Here is a 12,407-nt window from a genome sequence, read left to right on the forward strand (position 1 = left end):
ACTCCAAGCCTGAATGTGAAAACCCCGTGGTTAAGCCCTGGCTTGCAGAAAACTAAAAATTTCAGCAACCCTGGAATGAAATGTTATGTTCAGAGCTATACGAAGCATCGCAGCTGTTCCCAACCAACATGAAAACTGAAAGGGGTGATGCTATCTTTATCCTCTACCTACAGGCAAAGCTGGTACCACCCTGGGCCGGGCTGCCCAGGAGCCGGCTCAGTTCTAGGCTGCTGAGCACAAGAGACAAAGAAGGCAAAGGAACACAGGGGCCAGCAGAGCGACCTAAGCAACAACACACAACAGAGCCACCGGGAAGAAAGAAAATGCAGTTAATCATTAAAAATCTGAAAAGGATGCAAGGAAACGGAACTGCCTGAAAAGCTGTTCTCACCGCCATTTGGAAAATCTGTTTCAATCAATCAAAATTCAAAAGGTTAGATCGCATCTAACTTGACCTGGATCTCCCAAGTGGAAGGAGAACCCTTTAATCAATTTTCCTGGAAGAAAAAACACATTTCTCTACTCAAACTCAGAAAGCGTCTTTAGACCACCTCATGGAATCAGGCCCCAGATGCGCATCTCAGAGAGGGCAGGTGATGGAAAATGAACGACTCCAGAAGAATCAAGAGGCAAGGGGACGAGAACAGGGCTTTGCTCACAGCTCGAAGCTGACACACAGGCTAACTGAAGGAAACGTTCTCCCGCGTGACTGGCCGTCTCACTCTGAGCGTTTCCCGCTAGCAACTCCGTGCTGCCCCTAAGAGCCCCAGGCCGCCGCCCGGCCGCGCAATGCCCAGGCCCGGCCAAGCTGCCGGCAGCCCGCCACACACATAAGCCACCAACGAACGGAGCTGTGGTGAGGGGCTCAGCTCACAACGTGAACTGCCACCGACACACCACACTTCCTGCTCATGCCGCCAGACCATCTCCATTCAAGAAAAAGTGAAAACGACCGCAGGGTGGCCACCGCAGGGCCAGCGAGCAGGATGGCACAGCAGCTGAGGCGTGGGCTCGGGAGCCACGTCGCCCGGGTTCAAATCCTGCCTCTCCCACTTGCCAGCTGGGGGGGCACCACCCTTAGTTACAGAACCTTTCTCTGCCTCGGTTTCCTCAGCGGCAAGGAGGAGACAACGGTAACACCTCCTTCACACAGCTGCTGTGGGGCACGGGGGTTATGTGTGCAAAGTGGGACGGAGAGCACAAACTGCCCACACGCGTACCGGCGCTTCAGCGCTGATTCCCTAATTATCAGTCCAACAGGCGCTACAGGTGTCCTCTTCACCCAGGGCCGTGGCTCCCAGACTTCAGCAAGCAGCCCGAAAGCGTATTGTAACAGATTTCCGACTCAGAAGGTCTAGGGCGGGGCCTAAGAATGTGTGTTTCTAACAAGTTCCCATGTGATGCTGAGGCTGCTGCTGGTCTGAGGCTCACACACTCTGAGAACCACCGCCCTACGCACCGGTTAACTCCTGTGTTCTATGCTTCGGGCCTAAGCCTTACCTGGTTTATTTATCGGCACAGTGAGCCTGAATGAGAGAGAGTAAGGAGAGCGGCAAAGCAGTTTACTGCTCAGAGGATATCCAAGTGTTCTTCCACACTGCCTAGCACCCCTGCACCTCTGCATGCGGCAGATTGCATGACAAGTTCCGGCCAATGGGCTGTGGGCAAAGATGACACACATCACTTGCAGGCTGAAGCTTTTAAGAGCTGATGTGTGGCCTGCTGGCTCTCTCCTTACTGTGTCAACCTGGAAGCATGCGCAGTGGCGGGCAGGGGGCTACAGGACAACAGCAGCCTGGACCCTGGGTCACTGCTGGGAAGGGAGCTGCTGTAGAGAGCTGCTGGCCTGCAGCAGATTTCACATGAAAAGCAATGACGTTTTGTGCGTTGAGCCACTCAGATTTTAAAGTTTGTTTGACAGCTTAGCTTAAGCCCACTAAAACACTTCCTGTCACCGCTATAAAAAGGGCCTTCGCATCAGTCTTAAGGCCAACCTATGGACACAGGTGTGAGGTATTTTACACCACAATCAGTTAGCGAGGGTTTCTACCCTATTCTCATTCACTTCAGTTCATCAAACAGATGAGTTTGTTTTTTTTTTAATCCTCCCATTTTGGGTCTGTTTTTCACCAGATATAAAAATTCTTCACTGCAACATGATTATGTAACAGTTGCCAATAATTTAGAAAGCTGAATATGCTAAGAAGTATTGAAAATGTGAAAAATAAATACAATAAAGGACTCGGGTCAAAAGTCCCATGAAAAAACCTGTGTGCGCGCATACACACCCACACACACACACCCCCCCACACACACACCCCCCCCCACACACACACCCCCACACACACACAATCCCTTGACTCTAAAAGGCAGGCCAGAAAGAAAGGTTTCCATTTTATTTACTAAATCACGTGCAAACTGACATCGTACTTTGCCCAAATAGGAGAAGGTGATCTCCTTAAGGTAAAAGCATCACCATTTAACCGCCAAACTGCTCTTAAAAGAAAAAATCGTAATTTCTAGTTAACTGAGGAACATCTGCAACTTGACATGCAGGTAATGAACTGTTCACAGTACATTACGTTCCAGATTATGTGGAATAAAACATGATAAAGATTCTGTTAAAAAAATTACCACTAACCCCACACACACGGCCCAAACAAAACGTAACCTAGAACAACTCCTCAACTTGAACTAGAAAATTCATGAAATACACAAAATGAAAAGAATTGGGAGGACTTCCCTGGTGGTGCAGTGGTTAAGAATCCACCTGCCAATGCAGGGGACACAGGTTCAAGCCCTTGTCCGGGAAGATCCCACATGCCACGGAGCAACTGAGCCCATGCGCCAGAACTACTGAGCCTGCGCGCCACAATTACTGAGCTTGCGTGCTAGAGCCCGCGAGCCACAACTACTGAAGCCCACGTGCCTAGAGCCCGTGCTCCGCAACAAGAGAAGCCACCACAGTGAGAAGCCTGTGCGCCGAAACGAAGAGTAGCCCCCGCTGGCCACAACTAGAGAAAGCCTGTGCACTGCAACAAAGACCAAATGCCGCCAAAAATTAATTAATTAATTAATTAATTTTAAAAAAAGAATTGGGGAGAAAGAATTTTAAAATATGTAACAGAATCACATAGGTCCTTTTGGTCTATGGAGCAAACAGCACTTCTCAGGAGGGCCCTCTTTGTGAGACGGACTTCAATTGAGTGGGATCTACAACGTCTCTCAAAGGTGGGGGGATTTCTTGCTAGAATTCTCCCTAGCCCTTTCTACAGAGGGCAGGAGAACAAACCCCTCGTGGACACACACACACACACACACACACACATTTTAAAACTCATCTCCGAAGGAGCTCAGTGGCTCTCTGCTCCCCAATTAGCACCGGCAGAGCTAAGCTGGAGATGAAGGGCCCTGCTGCCCTGGCCTTCTCAAGTTCCTAGGCCCTTGAGCGCCTCATTCTCTGGGTGTGTCACATTCCACCTCTTGAGGTACTTCCACGTGGCCAAAAAGAAAAAAAAAAAAAAAAGGTAAACACTCAGGTAATGCATTAGGTCACATATTATAATTCAGCTGTAAAACCAGAGTTAAACTAATTAAAAAGGCCCAACACGAATTTCTCTAATATGCTTTATGGTTATTTGGCAACTGCTGGGTTTTATTGGTGAGTAGATTTTTTTTTTCTTTTTTCATTTCTTTCAGGAGATATGAAAAAGTCATTAAAAAAAAAAAAGGAAAACCTGAACATTTAAACATCTCTATTTTTAAAAAAAATCTCATGCCCTACTACCTTGAAGACACTGGGGAGAACGATAAAGTCTCCATGTATACCCTAACACTGGGTTACTTCTCTACTGTTCATTGAGGAGCTAACCCTGGGGAACCTTCTCTTAGGATAACAGGAATAAAGTGCAATCAGATAATAGGTGGCTCCGTTACTAATCACAGAGCTAAAGAAAGCTGGCAGTGCATCCTGCTAGTGCCCTCCTGCAAGGCCCCTGAAAACTCCCTATTGTTCAGCCAGTTAGGGAATGTACACATTATAGCTGGCTCATAATGTATCCGCACACCAGAGCCGCTGTGTGTACGTCTGCAAGAGAGACGTAATAGGAACGTCCACATTTAGAAGATGAAAGCCATAGAAAAAGCAATCTCATGTGATTTTTGCAGTCTAACTTGCTCAGTTTATTTCTTCCATAATCATGTTCCTAATGAGAGAATCAAGCTATAAGTAAAGTCCTAGGAGTTTATAATCATGATGCTTTTTATACAGCCAAACGGCCCTTTCCATTGCTTATACCCAAAGAGGTCTGTGGTGAAACAGACCACCACTGTGGTGGTGACTTCTTTCTACCCACTGTCCACGTGTCCTGGACTCACGCGAGAGCGTCACAGGATGGTTCTCTCCACCCGGCAGCCCCACGGCCAACGAGTAGGCACAGGACTGCAGCGCACTCACTCCTGCCACCGCCTCCAACTTGCGCCAAGTATTAAATCTCAGGCCATACAAATGTCACGTCCCCATGGCGTGCAACTTTTATGCAGACCTAAGGCTACAACCAAAACCAGTTCTTGGCTACATGACTCCCGAGCCGGCACGTCCCACACACTCTGAAGCCAGCTCTCTCCGTGGACTCCTCAGCACAGAGACTGCCCGTGCTGCCGCTCGGGGGCTGGTCTGCAGATCATATGACAGCTGGAATCCCTCGGACACAAGCAGGCATTGTCCACTTTTCCTTGAAATCTCAAAATCCTGGATAAGACCAGCAATCAAGTAACACTTCAATCCTCCAACAACCTTAAATCAATTGACCAAATTCTTCTCTTTGGGTTTCAACCTCTCCCTTTACAAATAAAGCGATGATGTCCAATAAAAGCCATTTTCGTCAGCTTTTGAAGCAGACCCACAGCACTTACTTTAAATAAAAGGTTAGGACTACGAGATTGGGGGAAAGCATTTAAACAAACAATGAACGTTATGGACAGAGCTGCTAATAACTGCCCCACAATTTCTGTGGTGCCTTCAGAGTGCTCTGGGGGCATCAGAGCATTAACTGAACGCTCTCTTCCTTCTTCACGGCTGGCCTCCAGACCCACAGACGACCCATGGAGGCTGAGCTCCGGGCAGCCAGCAGCTGCTCAAACCCAGGCCTGGATGCTTCCCTCCCTACTCCTCCAGCCCCACCATCCCAACCTCTCAACAGGTGTCGCTGAGGCCAGCCCACTGGTGGATGCCATAAGCACATCATCTCAACCGAGCCGAGCAAGGAGCTGCAGGTCCTCACAGGCCATGACACAGAAGGAGGCCAAGCCCTTCCACCCTCCACCATGCCCCTTCCCTCCAGCAAGCCCTCTCTGCGCTGTCCACACTCCAAAAAGCCAGCACGAGACCCACTCCTTTATTCCTGGGAAGTAGTAGGTTTTATTACTTTTCCATCTGCTTTGAGCGTCTAACATCCAGAGAACTAATTCTTATTTCTCATATGCAATTCATATAGATTTCCCTTCCCTGACAGAGTCACAAACAGCTCACCATAAGAGAATGCTTTCCACCTTCAGCATGGCAATCAGGAGGTATATCGTTTCCATGGATACCCAGAAGACCAAATTTCAAAACTAATTACATTTTCAAAAGGAACAATTTCTCTTAGTAAAAAACAAACAAACAAAACCAAAACACAAAACCTATTTGATTCAGGAGCAGGAAAGTCTATACCAACCATTTTATTTGTTAACTATGCATTACAGCAAATCTAAGTGCACAAAAAGCTTAAATTTAGTACTATTAGAAGCTAGTATGTATTTAAAATACGTGTATGAGTATGATTATTAAAACTTAGGCCTAGCAACGCTCTATGCTTAAGCAGATAAAATTAAAATTTTACAGCTTGTAAATTTTAGTAGCTTGAGAACTACTAGTATGTAATAGCTACCCTGGGAAGTTTTCAACTCTGGGATTTCCATGAAAATGTCCAAAAATACTTACTAATGCCAAGGGAGATTTCTGGTGTACCACCACAGAGTCCCGCAGGGGTCTCCATCTATAAAATGGAGCTACTGAGAATACAATTAACAAGAAACCTAAAAATATATAATCATCTCTGCCAAGTGAGCACATTTAATTTTTCAAGTTAGGATGAGCCTTCCTGCCAAAGAAGCCACACGGACGCTCCTCCAGGTGACACGTTCAATTCTGGGCACAGACATTATTTGTGGAAGAATACACACTAAAACAAAGGCAAACTCATAAAAACAGGCCAAGTGGTCTCTGAAGTCCCTTCCAGCTCTAAATCCTATGGTTCTTAGAATGAGCCTATAGTTGGGACGAGGGGGGAAAAAAAACACTCCTTCCTTCCATTTGTCATCTGATGGCTTAAGATTAAATTTTTTTAATATTTAAGTTTTCTGAGGCCTCCCTTACACTCAGAACTCCTTTTCTACAGAGACTCCGTCTCCCAGGGTACCTATGACTTCTATGGTACCCACCAGATAGAGGGTCTTCTCTAGCCCCTGCTTTAAAAACTCCATGACAGGACTTCCCTGGTGGCACCTTGGTTAAGAATCCGCCTGCCAATGCAGGGGACATGGGTTCGATCCCTCGTCCGGGAAGATTCCACATGCCGTGGAGCAATGAGCCCATGCGCCACAACTACTGAGCCTGCGCTCTAGAGCCTGTGTGCGGCAACGACTGAACCTGAGAGCCACAACTACTGAAGCCCACGCGCCTAGAGCCCGTGCTCCGCAACAAGGGAAGCCACCGCAATGAGAAGCCTGCGCACCACAGCAAAGAGGAGCCCCCGCGCGCCACAACTAGAGAAAGCCCGCGTGCAGGAACGAAGACCCAACGCAGCCAAACAAAACAACCTCCGTGACATTCTGTGTATTATTTCAATTAAAAATATGAAAGAACAATTCACATTAGGAATACAGAAAAACGACCCTCGTACCCTCGTGATGGTATTTGGACACCATTTGAACCTGTTAATGCATCACTTTTTTTTCCTGCAAATCTGGTCAAAATAAATAATATTTTGGTATGTACCTGGACCCACTTGAAGTTTGATTCTAATGCTTCACGTTAGCTCATAAAGCAGCTGCACATCACTGAGGAGAGTTGTGGGGGAAGTATCGAGACGTTATAAAACTCCTGGGTGTACATCACTATGAAGTATCTTTCTAACTTGCCCACCTCCTTAAGCAGAGCATGGTGAATCAACATATGATTAACTAACCTTCCTGGGCGATGACTCAGGGTCACTACAATGAACAACTATTACACAAGGTGCCTTCGGAAACTAGTGTCATAACCCTCCCGCTTCAGTTTTGCTCCTATGCCACATGGGCCTCAGTCAGCCATGCTTTTTTTTTTTTAACTGAAATTTGTATTCCAGAGACGCACTGAGAGCATGTGGATATACATGCAGTTGTAAGAATCAACAAAGAAGGCCCCTCTGTTCGTGCTGTCTGCGCTCTCCTGTCTTGTCCCCGGACATCCCTTCTTGCTGCTCTCAGTGCGTCTCCTTCTGATGGCTCTTCTCCACCCTCAACCACCAGCTTTGGCCTCTAATTTCTTGTGGACTGGAAAATGGGAGATGAGGTGGTCAGGGCCGTATCTACAGTGAGAATAAATAGCGGTAAAGTGTGGGCCCAAAGGACCATCACGAACCAAGGGTAAGAGTGTCGGCACCGGACCTCCTCCGCCTGCCCGGTTTCCGAAAGCTTTAGCTTGCATTCCCCCTCCGCCACCCCGCTGGTTCTCCCTCACGCCCAGGCTAAAGATTCTGGACCTCAGAATGCCAAATAAGTGACCTCCACAGAAGTGATATATTACTTTTGAGTCAACTGAATACTAGCTAAGCAACTGCTGTTTCCATAACTGGTAATTGGTACTCTGGCAGTACCCAGTGTCTTACTCTGAACATTACCAAGCATTGTTAATAGCCTGAAATGAAAACACAGCACCTAAAAAAATATTTTAATTTTTTTTCCTGGACTCACTGATATTTTTAAGGAAGTTTTAACTTTGTACTACTTGGAACAATTCAATTATATACGCTAAAGGAGTAAAGTTCTAAAAAAGAGACGATAAAGAGCGTAATGAATGTGTTTCAGAGACTTCAGTAAATGAGAAAGCTGTCACTCTGTTCTTCTACTGCATTAGGAACTTCTCAAACAAAGAGGCTTGATGGAGGCAGACAGAAAGGGGCTTATCAGCTTAAGAAACGGGAAGGATGGTACAATTAACTGTCACACGGTCAGATATAATTCACTCTGACGAGGCCAATGAAAGACAACAAGGCAGTGAAGGTCCCCATCTTGTCTCTTTACATAATACCCAAACACCCCAGAGTGGCAAACCACCTTTTCTTTAAGGGCTATCAGTACATGTGGCCTGAGAAGAAAAGCAATAGCCTTTGGAGGGAGGGGGGAAGGAAGGAAAAGGAAAGAAGAGCAGGAAAGGGAAGAAGTCTCTTATCTGAACTGCAAATGCCTCGGGCAGCTCACTCACTCCAAGCTGAGGTGCTGTATCCTAGGTATTCCTGGGGAAAAAGAAAAAAAAACAAAAAACAACTGCATTTCTTTCTCAGTACAGTCTCCTTTCCGCTCCACAGACCCAGCCCTGCCAAGGGGAAAACGGCTGCGCTCAGCTCTGCGGACTCCGAGCTGATGCTCTGCCCTGGCAAGGCGAAGGTGAAGTGTTGTAAACGCATGAGGACAGCTCGGGGAGGATGCGGCGGAGGAAAGGCGAAAGCAACTTCTCCACCGGTCACCGACGGTACAGGCTACGGGGCAGAGCTCACCCTCACAGGGTTAAAAGATGCTCCAAAACAAGCAGTTGAGAACCCCGGGGACCATAAAATGCGAAACGCGTGTGGTGTGAGAGATACTAAGAAAAACAAGGGTTCTATTCTAAAACAGATGTACAAAGAGAATTCAGTCTCTCCTCACGTGAGGATACAGTTTCTTGAGTTTTCACAGTGCCAGACAGACTAGGATCAGAAACATGCTTCAAACAGTGTAAAGATGGAAAGAAAAAAAGCCTCCTGCCTCCTCCCTCCAAAAAAGAAAAAAGAAAGTAGCGACACACCAGAAATAGCCTGAGCCTGCTTCTAAGCACGGGCTCTGCATCAGGAGAGGCTCCCCTGCAGCGTGTGTTGTAGTGAGCTCCAGCATGACTATATATGGTATGTTTACGGAGGGATTAGACACAAACACCACGCAGAACTTACGTCAGACCAGAGCTGGCTTTTACAGAGCTCAGTTTCTCCAAGTTGACGGCCACAAGACATCCCTAAGTCCCAGCAAACTGCAGACGCTTTACAAAGCAACATCTCATGACTTAGGGGCACTTGGAGCGCAAGGACTCCCCCGCGCTGCCCTCCACACCCCCACCCCGACCTCGCCGCCTCCTCTCCCCCCCCCCACCCACCTCCCCCCCTACCCCCCATGCAGGCCATCCACCCTGCAGTCCCGCAGAGGCATAAATGCACACTCAAGAATGTCTCTGTTGAATGGGGCCTATGTTACATGACTAAGGGCACAGACATGGATTTCTCCAGAAACAGCTGGCAAGGCTGAGGCCTCTTGCACAGGCTCCTCATTGCCACAAAGTATTTTCATCACATCAAATGTCCTGCCAGAGAGAGGGAGAGCCAGACACTGAAGTGGGGAGGGGGCGGGGGAGCAGGGGATAATGTGAAGATGTCTGAAAGTCTTGGGAGAGGAGCAGGGGAATAGAGGAGGTCAGAGGGGGAGAGCGGGAGGGCCAGAGAGAGGGAGAGGGACAGAGGAGGGGGACAGAGAGAGAGGGAGAGGGCCAGAGGAGAGGGAGAGGGCAAGAGAGAGAGGGAGAGGGCCAGAGAGAGAGGGCCAGAGGAGAGGGCCAGAGGAGAGGGAGAGGGCCAGAGGAGAGGGCAGAGAGAGAGAGAGGGACAGAGAGAGAGGGAGGGAGAGGGCCAGAGGAGAGGGACAGAGAGAGGGAGGGAGAGGGCTAGAGGAGAGGGAGAGGGCAAGAGAGAGAGGGAGAGGGCCAGAGGAGAGGGCCAGAGAGAGAGGGAGAGGGCCAGAGGAGAGGGCCAGAGAGAGAGAGAGAGAGAGGGACAGAGAGAGAGGGAGGGAGAGGGCCAGAGGAGAGGGCCAGAGAGAGGGAGGGAGAGGGCCAGAGGAGAGGGAGAGGGCAAGAGAGAGAGGGGGAGGGCCAGAGGAGAGGGCCAGAGAGAGAGGGCCAGAGGAGAGGGCCAGAGGAGAGGGAGAGGGCCAGAGAGAGAGGGAGGGAGAGGGCCAGAGGAGAGGGCCAGAGAGAGAGGGAGGGACAGAGGGAGGGAGAGGAGGAGAGCAGGAGAAGGGGGAGGCTTCATCACTGCTTTAACAGTCTTGCCCAACCTGTTCTGCGGTGCGCTCTGTTAACTCCTTTCTGGCAAATGGATGCGCACAGCAGCCCTTTCTTTCTTCTTCTTTCCCCCACAGCCAGGCTGCAACTGAAGGCAGACTTGCAGAGAAAAGTCCCAGAGAAAAAGGCTAAACCCATTCCTGACTGGACTCAAACCCATAATTTGTATCCTGCAGCAGGAGACCTTCACTGCCAGCTCCCAGGGCGTCTTCTCCACCAACTTCCCAGGCCTCTCCATCTCTTAACTCTCCTCCTCCCCTCGGAAATATGGAAATCGAGGTTGGGTCCTGAACACAGCTAAGTGGAGGTAAGGGTGAGGGAGGCCCAGTTTTTAGCCTCCAGAACAAAGCACTACGGGAGAAGGAAGCAAAAGGTGGTTTTTCTTCTTGCTGTTTTTTGCTTGATATTAGGCATTTACGGGGTTAACAGACAGCCTGCAGACCAGAAATTTACCTGCTTAGCAACAGAAGCATCAACTAAGCCACACTGGTTGTTTTGACACAGGAAAAGCAGTTTCTACCTGGTGAAAATACCTGGTGATGTTTCAGTTGCCATTTTAAGCAACACACATATTAATCACATGAGAAGGACAGTCAAGAAACCACGGTTAAAGGGAGAAAAAGTCCAAAGAGAGTTTACCCAGCTTAAAGGGGGAGATCAAAACCAAGCATGAAAACGCTGGACCGAGTAAGGAAAACATGCTCTACAAGTTAACAGCAGACTCCAAGGTAGAACACTGCTCTTGAAAACCCTGAAACCGGGGCTCACTTGCCCCCTAACTTGTTTGCAGCTGCTTAGTCTTTACGTCGACCTTAAGGACTCTTCAGGTAGTACGAGACAATGCTCACAAAAAGACAGATTTTCCCCCTCCGAATGGTGAGATGAAAAGGAAGGCATGAATCTCACAAACGATTACACTTTCTTCCTTTAAACATACCTGTATGTCTCAAAATTCAAGTGCAACCCGGGGCCTCCATGTCTTCTTTTAAAGACGAGTGAATACAATCCTTGAAACCTAAATATCTACTTTAAAATTCAACTACAGAGAGCTTCTTCATTTTCAGCAAATGGCTGTTTCATTTTTGGAAACTCCAGGATGCCAGGGTTTGTAGAGTTGGTTGCTGTAGGATGTTTACTGCTGTCTTAACAGAAATGTGTCTCCTTAGCCATAGCAAGGCCTAAAAGCAGTTAGGACTAACAATTTGGTCCAGTTGTTGAATATGTAAAGCACAGTATAAAAATATGTTAATACATCCTTTCACCTAAAATGCAATTAAGTAAAACGTAAAGGAGGAATAACGCCAACGCATGCATACATAACACATAAATAATTACAAGGCCAAAGAATGAGAGAAACAAAATGGAAGTGAAATTCTGAACACCACTGTATTGCTTGGGGGCGGAGACATCAAGGAACAATGATAAACAGTCATTTCTAATGATAATCTTCAAATATTCTAGAAAACCACATTGTACTTGTAACGGCTTCCCTTAAAATCTAAACTGAAGATACTGGATGACAAAGAGATTTTGTGTAAAGCTTAGGAGATATAATGATCTAGGAAAAAACCCAACTTTCTAACTTTGACCCAGTTTAAAATAAAATTTCAAAGGCACAGGGTTCTACAATATTGTAAAAAAAAAAAAAGAGAGAGAGAGAGAGAAAGCACATATGCAAAAACCAAGCCACAAAACTAATCTCTTCCTTTAATAAAGTAAAATACTTGCACTTATTCAGAACCTCTATACTAACAGTTAGAGCAAATTAAGCCTTATTTCTGAAACTTATATTTGAAAAATGTAAGCTGGGTCAAAGAAACTAGTGTGGACAACATGGTGGTATTTAAAGCAAAAATCTGGCCTATGCAGAAGCAATGAAGAAGAAAAAGGAAAAGGGAAAAAAAAGGCCGCAGTGATGCACTCTGGTCGCAGCCAGAGTGGGCTGCAAGGCCAGTTGTATCTAACAGTTGTGCACGGGACGACAAATGGTGCATTCATAAGCTGCGAGAGCAGAGGCTGT

At 47.4% G+C, this 12,407-nt stretch overlaps 1 protein-coding gene across 8 annotated transcripts in view; it reads right to left on the reverse strand.

The window, feature by feature from the left end:
- Positions 1 to 12,407, reverse strand: part of RREB1 (ras responsive element binding protein 1) — a 176,107-nt gene that overhangs the window by 91,582 nt on the left and 72,118 nt on the right. The window contains exon 1 of one of the 8 annotated variants that reach the window (XM_082848344.1): positions 8,507 to 8,539. The exons of the other annotated variants lie outside the window; for them this stretch is intronic. The gene's annotated coding sequence lies outside the window, so the exon portion shown is untranslated. Of the gene's footprint in view, positions 1 to 8,506; positions 8,540 to 12,407 lie in introns of those variants that run through there. 8 annotated transcript variants of the gene reach the window in all.

The sequence above is a fragment of the Leucopleurus acutus genome, assembly GCF_964270905.1.
Source record: "Leucopleurus acutus genome assembly, chromosome: 10".
In the NCBI taxonomy this organism is placed as follows: domain Eukaryota; kingdom Metazoa; phylum Chordata; class Mammalia; order Artiodactyla; family Delphinidae; genus Leucopleurus; species Leucopleurus acutus.